The sequence below is a fragment of the Leuresthes tenuis genome, unplaced genomic scaffold (assembly GCF_036924035.1).
Source record: "Leuresthes tenuis unplaced genomic scaffold, fLeuTen1.0.hap1 SCAF_11, whole genome shotgun sequence".
NCBI classification, from domain to species: Eukaryota; Metazoa; Chordata; class Actinopteri; order Atheriniformes; family Atherinopsidae; genus Leuresthes; species Leuresthes tenuis.
The window spans coordinates 32874673-32894912 of record NW_027325365.1 but is presented as its reverse complement, the minus strand read 5'-3'; the positions used below and the strand labels follow the sequence as shown (position 1 = coordinate 32894912).

Sequence of the window (20240 nt, the reverse complement as noted above, 5' to 3'; positions counted from 1 at the left end):
TTTAATAACGCTTGTCTATAAACATGTGTTAAACATATAAATTGCATGAACAGAAAGAAGGGACTCACCTGTTGAGTAACACACATTTCCTTATACGGAAAGCCTTGTCGGAATGGTGGGACATTTGAACGTCAGAATAGCGGGATGTCGCAATGGTGGGATGTCGGAATGGTGGGACGTTTGCATGTCGGAATGGTGGTATTTCGGAATGGTGGTATGTCGGAATGGTGGGATGTCGGAATAGCGGGATGTCGGAATGGCGGGATTTCGGAATGGGTGTTGCCACCCCCTTCATCATATACACAGTTATTTATACATCACCTTCCACCATGAAGCGTTGTCCCTTTTTGTTTCTCTCTTTGTTCTTAAAATGCTGTTATGCATGTCTAAACCAATCCATTAAATTAGATCATTTTGGCAGTAAAGCGATCTACAATGTGCTTGGTCGCAAAGCTGCTCATCTGTGGTAAACAGCTCTTCAGAAAGGCATTCTTCAATTGATTTCACTAATTCTATGTAATAATTTTGTGATTTCCTACAAAACTACACTTCTTCTCCCATCTGTCTGAGTATTTAATATTGTCTGGGTCCCGTTAAAACATGTATTTTTCCCATCTAATTCCTTGTTTGCTTTAAAACAAGTATTCCCCATTTTCTATCCCTTCAGTAGCCAACCAGTTTGTATGGAGTACACTGGAGCAACTTGACTGATCAGTAAAACACTGCTTTTGTTGTCACCGCAAGGCTTCCCCCGTCGGTTGTTTCACTGAGACACTACTGAGTAACTATAACTCAACACAGTTTATACACATAACATTCATATACATACTAACAAACAAACAAACAATTATTCATCGCAATTTTCTCATCTCTGTTTGAACGTACACCCAGGTAAATATTCCTGTAGTCTTCTCATACCGACTATGGACCCATTCATTGTTTAACTTCACTGTTTTGCAAATCCTAATTGAATATTACACATTGACATTGAACTTTACTTGATAAGCAGGTCTTCATTGCATTCAGCAGCCTATATGTGAGCATCTATGTGTAAGATATTCTGCTTTGCATTTATCAGCAGCAAGCAATTCTTCATTGCACATGCATATGAAAATAGTAAAACAATTCCAATGCGTTAGCGAAACCTTCTATATCAGGAGTGTCCATCATGATGCTGGGAATAGAACCTCTTTCCCAGAATAGTTCAACCTTCATTACTCAACTGATCATAACTCCGCAATGAGCACATTTCAAAGTATCATTCCTCTACATATATTCAAAAATCTATGTGTAAATGTTTAATATTTCTTATATTTGTTGATGTCATTCTGTGTGCATGTGGCCTAAACCCAATCTCTGTGTGGCAATTTTAATATAAACAAGTTGAACTCTGCCTCTGATCATTTAAAAAAGGTGTGTACCAATATCAACCTTTCTCAGGTAATTACAGATCCTACAAAACCAAAGAGATCCTTCAAGGTTGTCCCTGATTGGCTCAATCTTAACAAATCAAAGGTAGAAAATCCGCAGTATCTGAACTTGGTGTTAGTTATCACTGCTCAATAGCCTGTATCAGAATTGCAAAAATGAAAACATTAGGTCCACGCTTGGTATCCAGATCCTGAAACATCTCCATGAGCAGGCTTTTTTTTAACTGATCTGTTGAATAGTTATATGACACTGTTAAAATCCCAGATGAAGATCTAGCACTTGACCATTTTTGTAAATCTTCTAATTCCATAGTTGATAAACACGCCCCTTTTAAAAAGTATAGAACTTAGAACAGGTCTATCCCTGGCTTTCGGCAGAACTGTCTTCTTTACTTTTTTTTCCCCTTGTCCTGTTCAGCATTATGTCAGAAGAATTGTAGTCTGAATACCTTTGATGCCAAACAGATTTGTTTTGCCAAGGAAAGTTTTATAAATGTAAAGCTGCCCTTGATACCCATTTATTTATTTCTGTTTACAATATATGACATGAACTGAACTGAACCGGACCGGGGGACAAGGAAAGAAGAAGAGGAAAGAAGAGGAAACAGAACAAAAATAGAAACAAAAACCAGACAACCAGCTGCTACACCTGTAAAAAACAAAACAGACAACAATCCATGGCCTATGAGGGGAATCCAGCCTTAGCGCCACCAGGAGCACCTGAAAGCAGACAAGCAGAGAAAAAACAAACACACAAACAAACAAAAACAAGCACAAGAAGCGGCAATCGCATACAACACAGCTGTGGATATAGATGACCTGAGACGACATGATAATACATCAACTGCTTAGTGACCATGCTACTGGACTAATGAATGTGTGTGTGTGTGTGTGAGAACATGCAACACCCATGGCACAGGACCTACATGATAACCGTGCTTAGTTATGAGTGTATAAGCGTACAGGGCCACAATCCACAGCCCCCCCCCCCCAAGCAATCAGAAGCAGGCAGAGAGGGCCACAAGACCCAGGCCACCAGCAGCCCCCACAGAGCACAGAACCCAGGCAGCCCACCGCAGGGGCAACCACGCATCCACCCAGAAGACTGCAGAGGAAGCCCCCGGAAAGAGCCCCCATAAGCATAGGGCAGAGGCACTCCGGGAACCAGGGGCAACAGCCCACCGACCCCGCCAGGCCCCAGCCGCCCAGACATGGGCCGTGCACTGGACCTGGGCCCCAGGAGCCCGAGCGCCCCCAAACCCCCCGGCAGAGGCCCCACCCAATACCCAGGAGGGCCAAGCGCCCCAGACAGCCACAAAGTGGGTCAGCGCCTGCCCCAGCGCTCCTGGCCAAGTGCCCTGGGAGTCAAGACGTGCCCACAGGTGGGTGAAGTCGCGAGCAGTGGGGAGAGGCAACGCTGATGCCCCATCGGGAGAAACACAGGCAGGCCAGGCGACAGCAAGTCCCAGATCCAGGCCCAATCATTACCACACACACTTTCACGTCCCATACATCCACACATCCACACATCCTACCTCCCTCGACTCTGCTGGGGTATAGTGCAGCAGGCACACCAGGAGGCCAGCAACCCCCCAGCCACCACAGACCCCGAACCAGCAGAACAATTAATTAATCCTACTGGCCCCTCCTGCCCCGAGCAGACACCAGGAAGCAGGGGTGTGCGAAGAAGACCCCTCCCCTCACCCTTCTGGCTCTTCAATATTTTCTAATAGTGAGCAATTAAAATTGAGGGGCAGCCAAACTTGTAGAACTGGGAGCGCGGCACTCTGGGCCGCCTACATACCCAAAGAGCCCCGCCCACCAGATGCCACTCAGTGTAACCACCCCCCAAGACCTAATGTGTGTGTGTGAGTGTGTTTGATAAGTAGTAATGTCTAAGGTGTAATTAAAACAGGGGCAGGGAACTGCAGAGTGCAACCAAAGGGGACCACCTACGTGGCCCCATCCACTACACCCCACCGAACACACACGCCCCCAAAACCCTTCATGTGTGAGTGTGTGCTGTGTACAGGAGCCAGAAGGGAGAGGGGTATGGGGATATATACCGGGGGAGCTACTCTCCCCCAGAGAGGGCAGCCAGGGACTGGCTGCAATAGGCATCCCCGCTACCTGGGAGCCAACAATGGGCAGGAGGGCCTTATGTCCACCAGGCTCGGGGCCTGCAGCGACCATATTCCGGGAGCTACTGTACCCCCAGAAGGTACCCATCCCGCCCCACCCCACTCAACCCAACCCCACCCAGGAGGACCTCTACAAAAAACAAACAAACAAACCACCCGGTCACACCAGTCGCAGCAGCCCGGGCCTGAGACCCACCATCACCCAGCAACCCACCACCACCACTATGTGATAAAACTAATCAGAGGGGACCAGAGAGAATGAAATTCAGCCAATTGATGTTTTGAGGAGGCAGACATTGTTTCCATGCTAATATAATCTAAAAGAAAATTTCTAAACTGGTTAATACACAGATTGTTCTTCGCTTTCCAGTTCATGAGAATAGTTTTCTTTGCGATACATAACACTGTGACAACCATGTGTGCTGAGTTAATTTCCATGTTGATGTTGTCTAAGTCACCCAGTATGCACAGTGTGGGGCATGCAGGGATGCTACACTTTAGCCATGTTGATAGGTCCTCACAGACTTCAAGCCAGAACTTCTGGACAGGCGCAGAAAACCACAAAGCGTGTGCATAATCATCAGGTGTGTTATCTGTGCAATGTGAGCAGATGTTTGAGTGTGTTAGACCCATCCTGAACATCCTTTGTCCTGTATAGTGTGTTCTATGAAGGATTTTGTATTGTATGAGCTGTAAATTAGGATTTCGAGTCTTTATGAAGGTGTTCAAACATATTTGTGGTTAGAAGCTATGACCAGAACTGATGGATAAATCTGCCTCCCATTTTGAGGATGGAAGAGACATTGTGTCATCTATCTTAGACAATAATTTATATATTTTTGATAGTAGTTTTGGGGTACAGCTGCTTAGAAATTCTGCTACCCTAGTCGGGGGTTGTAAGTCTGGTTGGTGGAGGATATATCCATCCATCCATCCATCATCTGCCGCTTATCCGGGGGTCGGGTCGCGGGGGCAGCAGCTTGAGCAGAGAAACCCAGACGTCTCTGTCCCCGGCCACTTCCTCCAGCTCTTCCGGGGGGACCCCGAGGCGTTCCCAGGCCAGCCGAGAGACATAGTCTCTCCAACGTGTCCTGGGTCTCCCCCGGGGTCTCCTCCCAGTGGGACGTGCCCGGAACACCTCCCCAGGGAGGCGCCCAGGGGGCATCCTAACCAGATGCCCGAGCCACCTCATCTGACTCCTCTCAATGCGGAGGAGCAGCGGTTCTACTCCGAGCCCCTCCCGGATGACTGAGCTTCTCACCCTATCTCTAAGGGAGAGCCCAGACACCCTGCGGAGGAAACCCATTTCGGCCGCTTGTATTCGCGATCTTGTTCTTTCGGTCACTACCCACAACTCGTGACCATAGGTGAGGATGGGAACGTAGATTGACCAGTAAGTAGAGAGCTTCGCCTTCTGGCTCAGCTCCCTCTTCACAACGACGGGTCGGTGCACAGCCTGCAACACTGCAGGCGCCGCACCGATCCGCCCGTCAATCTCCTGCTCCATTCGTCCGTCACTCGTGAACAAGACCCCGAGATACTTGAACTCCTCCTCTTGGGGAAGGATCTCATTCCCGACCCGGAGAGAGCATTCCACCCTTTTCCGGCTGAGAACCATAGTCTCGGATTTGGAGGTGCTGATTCTCATCCCAGCCGCTTCACACTCGGCTGCGAATCACTCCAGTGAGAGCTGAAGGTCACGGCCTGACGACGCTAACAGAACCACATCATCTGCAAAAAGCAGAGACCCGATTCTGAGGTCGCCAAATGGGACACCCTCAACGCCCTGGCTCCGCCTAGAAATTCTGTCCATAAAAGTTAGGAACAGAATCGGTGACAAAGGGCAGCCCTGACGGAGTCCAACTCTCACCGGAAACGTATCCGACTTACTGCCGGCAATGCGGACCAAACTCTGGCACCGGTCATACAGAGACCGAACGGCCCCTATCAAGGGGTCCGGCACTCCATATTCCCGGAGCACCCCCCACAGGACTCCACGAGGGACACGGTCGAACGCTTTCTCCAAGTCCACAAAACACATGTAGACTGGTTGGGCGAACTCCCATGCACCCTCCAGGATCCTGCCGAGGGTATAGAGCTGGTCCACTGTTCCACGGCCAGGACGAAAGCCACACTGCATCTCCTGAATCCGAGGCTCGATTATCCGACGGATCCTCCTCTCCAATACCCCCGAATAGACCTTACCAGGGAGGCTGAGGAGTGTGATACCCCTATAGTTGGAACACACCCTCCGGTCCCCCTTTTTAAAGAGGGGGACCACCACCCCAATCTGCCAGTCCAGAGGCACTGTCCCCCATGTCCACGCGATACTGCAGAGGCGTGTCAGCCAAGACAGCCCTACAACATCCAGAGCCTTGAGAAACTCAGGACGGACCTCATCCACCCCCGGGGCCTTGCCACCGAGGAACTTTTTAACCACCTCGGCAACCTCAGCCCCAGAAATGGGAAGCCCCGTCTCCGAGCTCTCCGACTCTGCCTCTTCCGAGCACGTGTTGGTAGGATTGAGGAGTTCCTCGAAGTACTCCCCCCACCGACTCACAACATCCCTAGTTGAGGTCAGCAAAGCCCCGTCCGCACTGTAAACAGTGTTGACTGTGAGCCGCTTCCCCCCCCTGAGACGCCGGATGGTGGACCAGAATCTTTTCGAGGCCGTCCGGAAATCGTTCTCCATGGTCTCACCGAACTCCTCCCAGGCCCGAGTTTTTGCCTCAGCAACCGCCGAAGCCGCGGCCTGTCTGGCCCGTCGGTACCTATCAGCTTCTTCCAGGGTCCCACTGGCCAAAAAGGCCCGATAGGACTCCTTCTTCAGCTTGACGGCTTCCCTCACCACTGGTGTCCACCAGCAGGTTCGAGGGTTGCCGCCACGACAGGCACCGACCACCTTACAGCCACAACTCCGACCAGCTGCCTCGGCAATGGAGTCACGGAACATTCAATGTCTCCCACCTCAAATATGGTTGAAGCTCTGCCGGAGGTGGGAGTTAAAGCTCCTTCTGACGGGGGATTCTGACAAACGCTCCCAGCAGACCCTCACAATACGTTTGGGCCTGCCAGGTCTGATCGGCATCCTCCCCCACCAGCGGAGCCAACTCACCACCAGGTGGTGATCAGTTGACAGCTCCGCCACTCTCTTCACCCGAGTGTCCAGGACATACGGCCGCAAGTCCGATGATACAACCACAAAGTCGATCATCGAACTGCGGCCAAGGGTGTCCTGGTGCCAAGTGCACATATGGACACCCTTATGCCTGAACATGGTGTTCGTTATGGACAGTCTATGACTGGCACAGAAGTCCAACAACATAACACCACTCTGATTCAGATCGGGGGGGCCGTTCCTCCCAATCACACCCCTCCAGGTCTCACTGTCATTGCCCACGTGAGCATTGAAGTCCCCTAGCAGAATGAGGGAGTCTCCGGTAGGAGCATTCTCCAGTGCCTCCCCCAGAGACTCCAAAAAGGGTAGGTACTCTGAACTGCTGTTTGGCGCATAGGCACAAACAACAGTCAGGACTCGTCCCCCCACCCAAGGCAGAGGGAGGCTACCCTCTCGTTCACTGGGGTAAACCCCAATGTACTGGCACACAGCCGGGGGGCAATAAGTATGCCCACACCTGCTCTGCGCCTCTCACCACGGGCAACTCCAGAGTGGAAGAGAGTCCAACCCCTCTCAAGAGTACTGGTTCCAGATCCCAAGCCGTGCGTCGAGGTGAGTCCGACTATATCTAACGGTCTGATGAAGTTTCAACAATAAACAACAAACTTTGTATTATGAGAAAGAACCAGACTCATTCTTTAGGAATCCGAAAATAAGCTCTATTTTACGAGTTATGCACGAATTCGGATTCTCCTATAAAACGAATTCCTTAACTCAAACCAAGTTAAGACTGCTTTGTCCTTCATATTTATTCATGTCTAATCAAGTTTCAATGATAAACAACGTTGTACTTTGTAGAATGAGAAAGAACTTCTTCAGCAATAAGCATCTCTCGACAAATGACGAAATACAGATTTTGCTATAAAATTAATTGCTATCAGCCTGACTTAAAACTGTTTGTCTTCCTTATTTATCCACTTCAAATCAAGTTTCAACAATTAAAAAAAATTTGTAGTTTGATAAAGAACAACTTAATCTTGAGCAATCAGTATAAAAAGAAGGTAAGCAAAGGTGCTAATGTCAAACCATACATGATCAAAACAGGGAGCGGAGGTGTTTGGCTGAGACAAGGTGTGAATGTCCACCCATAATTAATGAAAAGCGGGCAACAAGTAGGTTCGAATGCCCAACCATACATCATCAAAAGCAGGAGTGGATATGTTCGGCTACAAGAAGGTTTGAACGTCTGACCATAGTTTGTAAAAAGTGGGTAAGAAAAGGTTCGAATGCCCGAACATACACCATCAAAGGAGGGAGCGGAGGTGTTCTGCTGTAAGAAGGTGTGAATGTCCGACCATAGTTGGTAAAAAACGGGTAAGAAAAGGTTAAAGTACCCGACTGTACACAATCAGTAGCGGGTGCGGAGTTGTTCGGCTACTAAAAGGTGTGAAAGTCCGACCATGGTTTGTAAAAAGCGGGTAAGAAAAGGTGCGAATGCCCGAAAATGAATGATCAAAAGAGGGAGCGGAGGTGTTCGGCTGCAAGAAGGTGTGAATGTACACCCATAATTACTGAAAAATGGGTAAGAAAAGGTGCGAATGCCTAACTATACATAATCAAAAGCAGGAGTGGATGTGTTCGGCTCCAAGAAGGGTTGAATGTCTGACCATAGTTTGTAAAAAGCAGGTAAGAAAAGGTTTGACTGCCCGAACATACACCATCAAAAGAGGGAGCGGAGGTGTTCCGCTGTAAGAAGGTGTGAATGTCCGACCATAGTTGGTAAAAAGCGGGTAAGAAAAGGTTAAAATACCCGACTCTACACAATCAATAGCGGGAGCGGAGTTGTTCGGCTACTAAAAAATGTGAAAGTCCGACTATGGTTTGTAAAAAGCGGGTAAGAAAAGGTGCTAATGCCCGACAATGTATGATCAAAAGAGGGAGTGGAGGTTTTCGGCTGTAAGAAGGTCTGAATGTCCAACTATAATTTGTAAAAACCGGGTAAGAAAAGGCTTGAAAGCCCGACTATACACCATCATAAGCGGGAGAGGAGGTGTTCAGCTGCAAGAAGGTTTGAAAGTCCGACCATAGTTTGTAAAAAACGGGTAAGAAAAGGTTAAAATACCCGACTGTACACAATCAATAGCGGGAGCGGAGTTGTTCGGCTACAAGAAGGTGTGAAAGTCCAACCATGGTTTGTAAAAAGCTGCTAAGAAAAGGTTCGAATGCCCGAATATATACCATCAAAAGCGGAAGCGGAGGTGTTCGGCTGCAAGAAGGTGTGAACGTCCGACCAAAGTTTGTAAAAAGCAGTTAAGAAAAAGTTCGAATATCCAACCAAACATAATCAAAAGCGGGAGCAGAGCTGTTCGACTGCAAGTAGGTGTGAATGTCAGATCATAATATGCAAAAAGCTGATGAGAAAGGGTGAGAATTCGGGAACGGAAGTGTTCGGCTGTGAATAGGTGTGAATGTCCGACCGTAATGGCTGAAAAATGTGTTAGAAAAGACTAGAATGCTGGACCATACATCATCAAAAGCGGGAGAATTGGTGATCAGCTGCAAGAAGGTCTGAATGTCCACCAATTACTGAAAAATCGACTACAACAAAGAACAACATTGGACTTTGCAGTAGAAGAAGTTTAAATCGATCTAGACATTGATAAATATGAAGGACAAAGCAGTTTTAACTTGGTTTGAGTGAAGGAATTCATTTTATACATAAAATCCCAAATCATGCAGAATGTATGAAAATAAGCTTATTCTCGGATTCCTGATCCTTCAGTGTTGCTCTTTCCTCTACTGCGAAATCCAATGTTGTTCTTTGTTGAAATCAATCTAGACATTCATAAATATGAAGGACAAAGCAGTTTCAAAATGGTTTGAGTGAAGGAATTCATTTTATAGCAAAATCCCAAATCATGCAGAACGTATGAAAATAAGCTTATTCTCGGATTCCTGATCCTTCAGTGTTGCTCTATCTTCTACTGCAAAATACAATGTTGCTCTTTGTTGAAGTTGATCTAGACAGATAAATATGAAGGACAAAGCAGTTTTCACCTGGTTTGAGTGAAGGAATTCATTTTATACATAAAATCCCAAATCATGCAGAACTCATGAAAATAAGCTTATTCTCGGATTCCGAAAACTTTTGATTTAATCTTTCTTTTACTGCAAAGTACAACGTTGTTTTTTATGTTTAAATCTATGTAGACATTGATAAATATGAAGGTAAAAGCTGTTTTAACATAGTTTGAGTGAAGGAATTCATTTTATAGATAAAATCCCAAATCATGCAGAACTCCTCAAAAGGGGCATGTGGCTTAATCACAATTGTGGTTCTTTCTCATTCAGGGTAATATGAGGAAGTTTATGCTTGAAATATATGTAGAAATGGGTACATATGAAGGACAAACCAGTTTTAAGTTGCTGTGAGTGAAGGAATTCATTTTATAGATAAAATCCCAAATCATGCAGAACGTATGAAAAGAAGCTTATTCTTGGATTCCTGATCCTTCAGTGTTGCTCTTTCTTCTACTGCAAAATCCAATGTTGTTCTTTGTTGAAATCGATCTAGACATTGATAAATATGAAGTTAAAAGCAGTTTTAACATAGTTTGAGGGAAGGAATTCATTTTAAAGTAAAATCCGAAATCGTACAGAACTCATGAAAATAAGCTTATTCTCGGATTCCTAAAACTTTTGATTTGCTCTTTCTTTTACTGCAAAGTACAACGTTGTTTTTTGTTGAAATCTATCTGGACATTGATAAATACCAGCCGAACATCTCTGCTGCCACTTTTGATAATTTATGGTTGGGCATTCTTACCTTTTCTTACCCGCTTTTTACAAATTATGATCTGACATTCACACCCACTTGCAGTCGAACACCTTCTCTCCCGCTTATGATCATGTGCGGTTTGATATTCGAAAATCTTCTTTCATGTTTTCTAGCAATTATTAATGGACATTCAGACCGTATTACAGCGGAGCTCCTCCGCTCCCTCTTTTGATAGTGTATGTTCGGGCATTTGAACCTTTCCCTATCCGCTTTTTACAAACTTTAGTCGAACATTCATACCTTCTTGCAGCTGAACACATCCTCTCCTGCTTTTGTTGATGTATGATTGGGCATTCGCACCTTTTTTTACCCATTTTCAGGAATTAAGGGTGGACATTCAGACCACCCATAATTCAGACATTCAGACCTTCTTGCAGCTGAATACCTCCGCTCCTGCTTTGGATCATACATTGTCGGGCATTCGCACCTTGTCTTACCCGCTCTTTACAAACTTTAGTCGGACATTCACACCTTCTTGCAGCTGAACCACCTCCGCTCCCTCTTTTGATGGTGTATGTTCGGGCATTCAAACCTTTTCTTACCCGCTTTTTACAAACTATGGTCGGGCATTCAAACCTTGTCGCCAAACACATCCACTCCTGCTTTTCATGGTGTATGGTTGGGCATTCGCACCTTTTCTTACCCATTTTTCAGTAATTATGGGTGGACATTCACACCTTCTTGCAGCTGAACACCTCTCCCGCTTTTGATCATACAAAGTCGGAAATTCGCACCTAGTCTTACCCGCTTTTTACAAACTTTAGTCGAACATTCACACCTTCTTGAAGCTGAACACATTCTCTACTGCTTTTGATGATGTATGGTTGGGCATTCGCACCTTTTCTTACCCATTTTTCAGGAATTATGGGTGGACATTCAGACCACCCATAATTCAGACATTCAGACCTTCTTGCAGCCGAAAACCTCGTGAAAACCTCATACATTGTCGGGCATTCGCACCTTGTCTTACCCGCTTTTTACAAACTTTAGTCGGACATTCACACCTTCTTGCAAATGAATCACCTCCGCTCCCTGTATTGATCATGTATGATCTGGCAATACTACCTTTTCTTACCCGTTTTTGAGTAATTATGGCTGGACATTCACACCTACTTGCAGCCGAACACCACTTCTCCCACTTTTGATGATGAATGGTCCTGCATTCGTACCTTTTCTAACACATTTTTCAGCAATTATGGTCGGATATTCACACCTACTCACAGCCGAACACCTCCGCTCCCGCATTTGATGGTGTATAGTCGGGCATTCTCACCCTTTCTCATCACCTTTTTGCAAATTATGATCTGACATTCACACCTACTTGCAGTCAAACAGCTCTGCTCCCGCTTTTGATTATGTTTGGTTAGATATTCGGACCTTTTCTTAACCGCTTTTTACAAACCATGGTCGGACTTTCACACCTTCTCTTAGCTTAACAACTCCGCTCCCTCTTTTGATTGTTTACAGTCGGGTATTCTAACCTTTTCTTACCCACCTTTTTACCAACTATGGACGGACATTCACAGCTTCCTCTCCACCATACTTGTGTAGTGGGTTATTCACACCCACTTGCATCCGAAGACCTCCGCCCCCACTTTTGTTGATATTTAGTCGGTCATTTGCACCCGCTTTTGGCAAACTATGGTCTTCCTGCAGCCAAACACCTCTGATCTTGCTTTTGATGATGTAAGGTTGGGCATTCAGACCTTGCTTCACCTGCTTTTCACCAAATATAGTCGGACATTCACACCTTCTTGCAGCCGAACACTTCCGCTCCACCTTTTAATGTTCTATGGGGCATTCACACCTTTTTTTTCACCGTACTTTATAGATTATGGTTGGAAATTCTCACCCACTCTTATCCGAAGACCTCTCCTCCCGCTTTTGTTAATATATTGTCGGGCATTCGAACCTTTTCTTACCCGCTTTTTACAAATTATGGTCGGACATTAACATCTACTTGCAGCCGAATACTTCTGCTCCACCTTTTAGTGATGTATGGTTGGCATTTGCACCTTTTCTTACCCTCTTTTTTTACTGATTGCTGAAGATTAAGTTGTTCTTTCTCAAACTACAAAATTTTTTTAATTGTTGAAATTTGATTTGAAGTGGATAAATAAGGAGGACAAACAGTTTTAAGTCAGGCTGATAGAAGGAATTAATTTTATAGCAAAATCTGTACTTCGTCATATGTCGAGAGATGCTTATTGCTAAAAAAGTTCTTTCTCATTCTACAAAGTACAACGTTGTTTATCGTTGAAACTTGATTAGACATGAATAAATATGAAGGACAAAGCAGTTTTAACTTGGTTTGAGTTAAGGATATCGTTTTATAGGAGAATCCGAATTCGTGCATAACTCGTAAAATAGAGCTTATTTTCGGATTCCTGAAGAATGAGTCTGGTTCTTTCTCATAATACAAAGTATGTTGTTTATTGTTGAAACTTCATCAGAAGTGAAGAAATAAATGAATGCCTATCAACAAATGTGGGATCTAAACTCTAGTGCTTCCTCTAAAATAATTTCCTTTCTCAATTCAGAAATGTGTGTGTAAGTCACAACACCCGTGACACCAAAACGGCTTTCTTTTCTCTCTTTTCTCTACACTCTGCACTGTTAGCACACACACCAAATCAGAAAGGCTTTTTTCTCTCTTTTCTACATTATGGACTGTGGTGACACAAAACCGCTCTCTCTTTTTTTTTTTGATTGTGTGCCAGGGCGTTGTCTCACGTATTAGATTATGCTTAAGATACGAATGGGTTTATCAGTCACATCAGAATCCATACATACTGATCCTCCCGTAATAAAATGGTCGGATCTTATCAAACACACTTTGTTTCTTGTGACAATCAAGTCAGCGAAACAGCGTATACACGTCAAGACACTGAATCAAGTTTGCCACAAGAACTCATAAGTTTGGCAGTATGGCTCTGCCGTCAGCAATCATACACCCATTTTATCTATTATCAATAAGGATACTTCTACAACTACTATCAAAGTATGTCCGGACTTCTTATGTTGTCAGTTGCTATATATGAATAAGTGGGTAGCTACTGACAAGCATTAAGCATGTCACACAGCCCAAACATATAACATTTCAGGACACACCACACAGTTAACAACCACAGTGAAGCGTGTCAAAGCCCAAACATGTAACATTCAACAGGACACTTACACAACACATTCAAATCAAACAGTCAGACAACATACAAGAACATATACCCCAGCCGGCATTGCTCCCTGCCTACTTTCCTACAGCTCACTATGTGTGCGCACACCTTTATTCACAAACTCTTCAACTTATACTCTTTTACCGAAGCTGCTACAGCTTGATTGGCCGAATACCCTTAGATCCTATTTCGGTGAATTTGACATCTGCCTTACATGTAACAGATTAGCGGTTTAGCAGTTTTAATTTAGTTTGAGTGAAGGAATTCATTTTATAGCAAAATCCGAAATCGTGAAGACCTCATGAAAGTAAGCTTATTCTCGGATTCCTGAAACTTTAGATTTGCTCTTTCTTTTACTGCAAAGTACAACGTTGTTTTTTTTGTTTAAATCTTTCTAGACATGGTAAATATGAAGGACAAAGCAGTTTTAACATAGTTTGAGTGAAGGAATTCATTTTATAGATAAAATCCCAAGAGTCTGCTGAGAAAAGAGAGTGAATGCGAAGTAGACTTTAAGACGGCTCTGGGAGCGAGCCGAGTATGAGCTAACCGGGAGAATTGCTTGAAAGAAACGCAACACCGAATGAGCGGTCAGAACAAAGCCTCAATAAGGCAAGGCAGCCATCGAATAGGGCCCGATTGTTCCTACTTGGTCAGCCGAGGAGCAAGGGGGGGGAGCAAGCGTCTCAACCAAGCACAGCTCACCATGGGGAAGGTGGCTATTCCAACTAGCCTGATGCCCTGCTCCCGCAGTGACGGATAATCGTACTCTGGTTTCTCTTCATAACGTACAAGTCTTTTGCCTTTTACTAAAAACTTCTGTGGAGAGCAGCACTAATGAGTTGTTTCTATTTTTGGCAGGCTTTACCTATGCGGGTGAAGCCCTTTCTGTCTGTGCAAAAGAAATCTTGTTACTGTGCAGAGTGACTTCTCTGAGTAGAGTCGCCTTACTTGTTGCGACTGTGCCGATGTTGCTTGAATGGTGCTCGCTTGAGCGTGCGGGAGTGCAAAGTTATATCAGTTAAAAGGGCTGAAGAGTGCTCAGTGCAGCGGGTGGGCGGAGGTGCAAAGTGACACTCTGGCCACCTATGGCCATAAAAAGAACACCGCTACAAGTGCGCAATGTGCCAGGAAGGGCCCTCGGACGTGAACCATTGGACAGTTATCGCTTCTCGGCCTTTTGGCTAAGATCAAGTGTAGTATCTGTTCTTATCAGTTTAATATCTGATATGTCCTATATACGAGGACTACATATTAAATGTATTTTTAGCAATAGGAGTTGAAATTGGAGCTTGCTCAGTGCAGCGGGTGGGCGGAGATGCAAAGTGACACTCTGGCCACCTCGAAAACCGAGGTTACATCCACTACCAGGGGTAGCCCAAGCTCTGCCGCAAGTGCGGTGAGCATGGGCACCTGGTTGAGGCTTGTACCAAGGTGATATGTGGGAAGTGCAGAGAAATTGGGCACACTTTTGGAGAGTGTCCAAATGGCAGGAAATGTAATCTCTGTGGAGAATTAAATCACCTCTTCAGAGATTGCCCTAAATCTTTTGCCAACAAATTAAAGACGCTAAAGCCACAGTCAAGCCAACAAAGAGAAGGACCAGAGGTGGCAGTTGGTGAACAAAGTGAAGAGGTTGACCCAATAGATTCAAACTTGCCGCAAAAAGCTTGGGTTGGAAGTGAGGAGCATAAAGGGGTAGGGCCTGTAGAGGCCTCACCACTCAGTGCTTAAGAGAGAATTCACAGGCAGAGGGTGGAGATACGCTAAATGAGGAGGAAGAGCAGACAGGTGAGTCTAGTGAAGATACTCACCTCCCCGAAGGTCAACAGCCGAAGAGGACGGCATCTGAGTTGTCCTCTGATTATCAGTGTTATCAGAGAAGAGGGGAAGGGTTAGGTCCCTTTCAGACAGTTCTTCAGTGGAAGAACCTAGTCTTCCCCTCCGACTCACAAAATGAGGTCTCTTTTTTAACTTTAGCTCTGCAATCAACCCCCAGGGACTCAAAGTTAAATGCAACATTGCGTCAGAGGCCAACACCGAGAGTCCGAAAAGGAAATATAGATCACCCTACTCACTTTTCACCTAAAGAAATGAAGGAAGAGATAGTTTCCCAAGAAATAACCTGAGTGTGTAATTTGTTTTGATAACTTAGAAAAACGAAAATGACATACCTACTTTCCTTTAGAAAAAGGGTGAGAATGCCCAACTATACACCATCAAATGCGGGAGCGGAGGTGTTCGTCTGTGAGTAGGTGTGAATGTCCAACCATTATTGCTGAAAAATGTGTTAGAAAAGGTAAGAATGCCGGACCATACATCATCAAAAGCGGGAGAGTTGGTGTTCGGCTGCAAGTAGGTGTGAATGTCCAGCCATAGTTACTCACAAACAGGTAAGAAAAGGTAGTATTGCCAGACCATACATGATCAAAACAGGGAGCGGAGGTGGTTCAGCTGCAAGAAGGTCTGAATGTCCAACCATAATTTGTAAAAACCGGGGAAGAAAAGGCTCGAAAGCCAGACTATACACCATCAAAAGCGGCAGAGAAGGTGTTCGGCTGTAAGAAGGTCTGAATGTCCACCCATAATTACTGAAAAATGGGTAAGAAAAGGTGCAAATGCCCAAACATACATCATCAAAAGCAGGAGTGGATGTGTTCGGCTACAAGAAGGTTTGATTGTCCAACTATAGTTTTTAAAAAGCGGGTAGGGAAAGGTTTGAATGCCCGACTATACACCATCAAAAGAGGGAGCGGAGGTGGTTCAGCTGCAAGAAGGTGTGAATGTCCGACTAAAGTTTGTAAAGAGCGGGTAAGACAAGGTGCGAATGCCCGACAATGTATGATCCAAAGCAGGAGCGGAGGTATTCAGCTGCAAGAAGGTCTGAATGTCTGAATTATGGGTGGTCTGAATGTCCACCCTTAATTCCTGAAAATGGGTAAAAAAAGGTGCGAATGCCCAATCATACATCAACAAAAGCAGGAGAGGATGTGTTCAGCTGCAAGAAGGTATGAATGTTCGACTAACTGCTGGTGGCCTGGGTCTTGTGGCCCTCTCTGCCTGCTTCTGATTGCTTGGGGGGGGGGCTGTGGATTGTGGCCCTGTACGCTTATACACTCATAACTAAGCACGGTTATCATGTAGGTCCTGTGCCATGGGTGTTGCATGTTCTCACACACACACACACACATTCATTAGTCCAGTAGCATGGTCACTAAGCAGTTGATGTATTATCATGTCGTCTCAGGTCATCTATATCCACAGCTGTGTTGTATGCGATTGCCGCTTCTTGTGCTTGTTTTTGTTTGTTTGTGTGTTTGTTTTTTCTCTGCTTGTCTGCTTTCAGGTGCTCCTGGTGGCGCTAAGGCTGGATTCCCCTCATAGGCCATGGATTGTTGTCTGTTTTGTTTTTTACAGGTGTAGCAGCTGGTTGTCTGGTTTTTGTTTCTATTTTTGTTCTGTTTCCTCTTCTTTCCTCTTCTTCTTTCCTTGTCCCCCGGTCCGGTTCAGTTCAGTTCATGTCATATATTGTAAACAGAAATAAATAAATGGGCATCAAGGGGAGCTTTACATTTATAAAACTTCCCTTGGCAAAACAAATCTGTTTGGCATCAAAGGTATTCAGACTACAATTCTTCTGACATAATGCTGAACAGGACAAGGGGAAAAAAAAGTAAAGAAGACAGTTCTGCCGAAAGCCAGGGATAGACCTGTTCTAAGTTCTATACTTTTTAAAAGGGGCGTGTTTATCAACTATGGAATTAGAAGATTTACAAAAATGGTCAAGTGCTAGATCTTCATCTGGGATTTTAACAGTGTCATATAACTATTCAACAGATCAGTTAAAAAAAAAGCCTGCTCATGGAGATGTTTCAGGATCTGGATACCAAGCGTGGACCTAATGTTTTCATTTTTGCAATTCTGATACAGGCTATTGAGCAGTGATAACTAACACCAAGTTCAGATACTGCGGATTTTCTACCTTTGATTTGTTAAGATTGAGCCAATCAGGGACAACCTTGAAGGATCTCTTTGGTTTTGTAGGATCTGTAATTACCTGAGAAAGGTTGATATTGGTACACACCTTTTTTAAATGATCAGAGGCAGAGTTCAACTTGTTTATATTAAAATTGCCACACAGAGATTGGGTTTAGGCCACATGCACACAGAATGACATCAACAAATATAAGAAATATTAAACATTTACACATAGATTTTTGAATATATGTAGAGGAATGATACTTTGAAATGTGCTCATTGCGGAGTTATGATCAGTTGAGTAATGAAGGTTGAACTATTCTGGGAAAGAGGTTCTATTCCCAGCATCATGATGGACACTCCTGATATAGAAGGTTTCGCTAACGCATTGGAATTGTTTTACTATTTTCATATGCATGTGCAATGAAGAATTGCTTGCTGCTGATAAATGCAAAGCAGAATATCTTACACATAGATGCTCACATATAGGCTGCTGAATGCAATGAAGACCTGCTTATCAAGTAAAGTTCAATGTCAATGTGTAATATTCAATTAGGATTTGCAAAACAGTGAAGTTAAACAATGAATGGGTCCATAGTCGGTATGAGAAGACTACAGGAATATTGACCTGGGTGTACGTTCAAACAGAGATGAGAAAATTGCGATGAATAATTGTTTGTTTGTTTGTTAGTATGTATATGAATGTTATGTGTATAAACTGTGTTGAGTTATAGTTACTCAGTAGTGTCTCAGTGAAACAACCGACGGGGGAAGCCTTGCGGTGACAACAAAAGCAGTGTTTTACTGATCAGTCAAGTTGCTCCAGTGTACTCCATACAAACTGGTTGGCTACTGAAGGGATAGAAAATGGGGAATACTTGTTTTAAAGCAAACAAGGAATTAGATGGGAAAAATACATGTTTTAACGGGACCCAGACAATATTAAATACTCAGACAGATGGGAGAAGAAGTGTAGTTTTGTAGGAAATCACAAAATTATTACATAGAATTAGTGAAATCAATTTAAGAATGCCTTTCTGAAGAGCTGTTTACCACAGATGAGCAGCTTTGCGACCAAGCACATTGTAGATCGCTTTACTGCCAAAATGATCTAATTTAATGGATTGGTTTAGACATGCATAACAGCATTTTAAGAACAAAGAGAGAAACAAAAAGGGACAACGCTTCATGGTGGAAGGTGATGTATAAATAACTGTGTATATGATGAAGGGGGTGGCAACACCCATTCCGAAATCCCGCCATTCCGACATCCCGCTATTCCGACATCCCACCATTCCGACATACCACCATTCCGACAAACCACCATTCCGACATGCAAACGTCCCACCATTCCGACATCCCACCATTGCGACATCCCGCTATTCTGACGTTCAAATGTCCCACCATTCCGACAAGGCTTTCCGTATAAGGAAATGTGTGTTACTCAACAGGTGAGTCCCTTCTTTCTGTTCATGCAATTTATATGTTTAACATGTTTATAGACAAGCGTTATTAAAAACACAAAGTCTCGGCAACTGGAGGAGGAGAAGCAGTCCGCGGTGGTTTTCAATCACACACTCCAATGCCACTTGTTTCAACTTCCGAAAATTTAATCCAGGAAAAAAAGGCTTACAAACATGGACCAAAACGGCTCCATAACACGCACAAGAATCCAAAAGAAACGAAAGTTAACTAAAAGAAAGCAAATAAACAGTATGAAGTGGTCAAAATTGGTTTTACGCATGCCTATGTGCGTCTGGCACATGCGTCTTCGGGCTCTCCCACGTTGGTTTGTGGATGAAAGCTATATGTTCAGCTGTAATGTCATGTAAAAACAATCTCTACATGACATTTAGTCCCAGGTGTGACCAGTTAGGTCCTTAAGATATCAACAGGCTGTATAAAGCTACAACCGTTGCGGCTGTGTGTTTGTGCCAAATGCGCAAAACCCATCCGCGCTTCCCAAAATTGGAGTGAGTACTCATAAATCACGTGAATAACATGAATAAACGTTTTTACTGCATTTTGTTGTGTTTTATACGTTCTATGCTGTCATTTCTATCTTCTCCTATTGGCAAGGCAAGGCAGAGTGCTCGCAACTGTGTCCTGTGCAGTAGCCGTGATATCTGTAATTGCAATTATTACTTTTGCATATGATGACAGCGTGCAAAAGACGCATGGGCTCTGTGGAGAGCTCCGCTCCAGCTGGCTGCTGTGACAGCTCACTGACACTGTATTTCTGCTTAATCAGTTTCAGTCTCGCCAGAGTTACATTAATATCTGTATTTTTATATTTGAAATTCAGGGGATTTTGATAATAGATTATTAAAGTTTGTTTGCGAGGCTGTGGCCTCTGCATGTGCAAAGCTTGTGCGCCAAACTTTAGGGCGTATTTGCGCCGGCATATCATTAGTGCAAAATGTTTTGGGTAAAAAATAGGCTATTAAAAGGAACTGTCGGAATGGCGGTATGTTAAAAAAAAACAAAAAACATACCGCCTTTCCGACCATAGGAGGAAAAAAGTGTCGGAATGGTGGGACGTTTGATAAAAAATTAAGTGTC

The 20240-nt window shown here is 44.3% G+C and overlaps 2 non-coding genes across 2 annotated transcripts; both read left to right on the top strand.

Annotated features, from left to right (window-relative positions):
- The first annotated feature begins 14465 nt into the window (after nucleotides 1-14465).
- LOC140318698 (U5 spliceosomal RNA) lies at nucleotides 14466-14579 on the top strand. The gene has a single exon (XR_011917851.1). It is a non-coding gene; the product is annotated as a U5 spliceosomal RNA (small nuclear RNA).
- A 285-nt stretch (nucleotides 14580-14864) lies between these two features.
- Nucleotides 14865-15050, top strand: LOC140318745 (U2 spliceosomal RNA). Its single transcript, XR_011917891.1, has one exon. It is a non-coding gene; the product is annotated as a U2 spliceosomal RNA (small nuclear RNA).
- Nucleotides 15051-20240: the final 5190 nt, after the last annotated feature.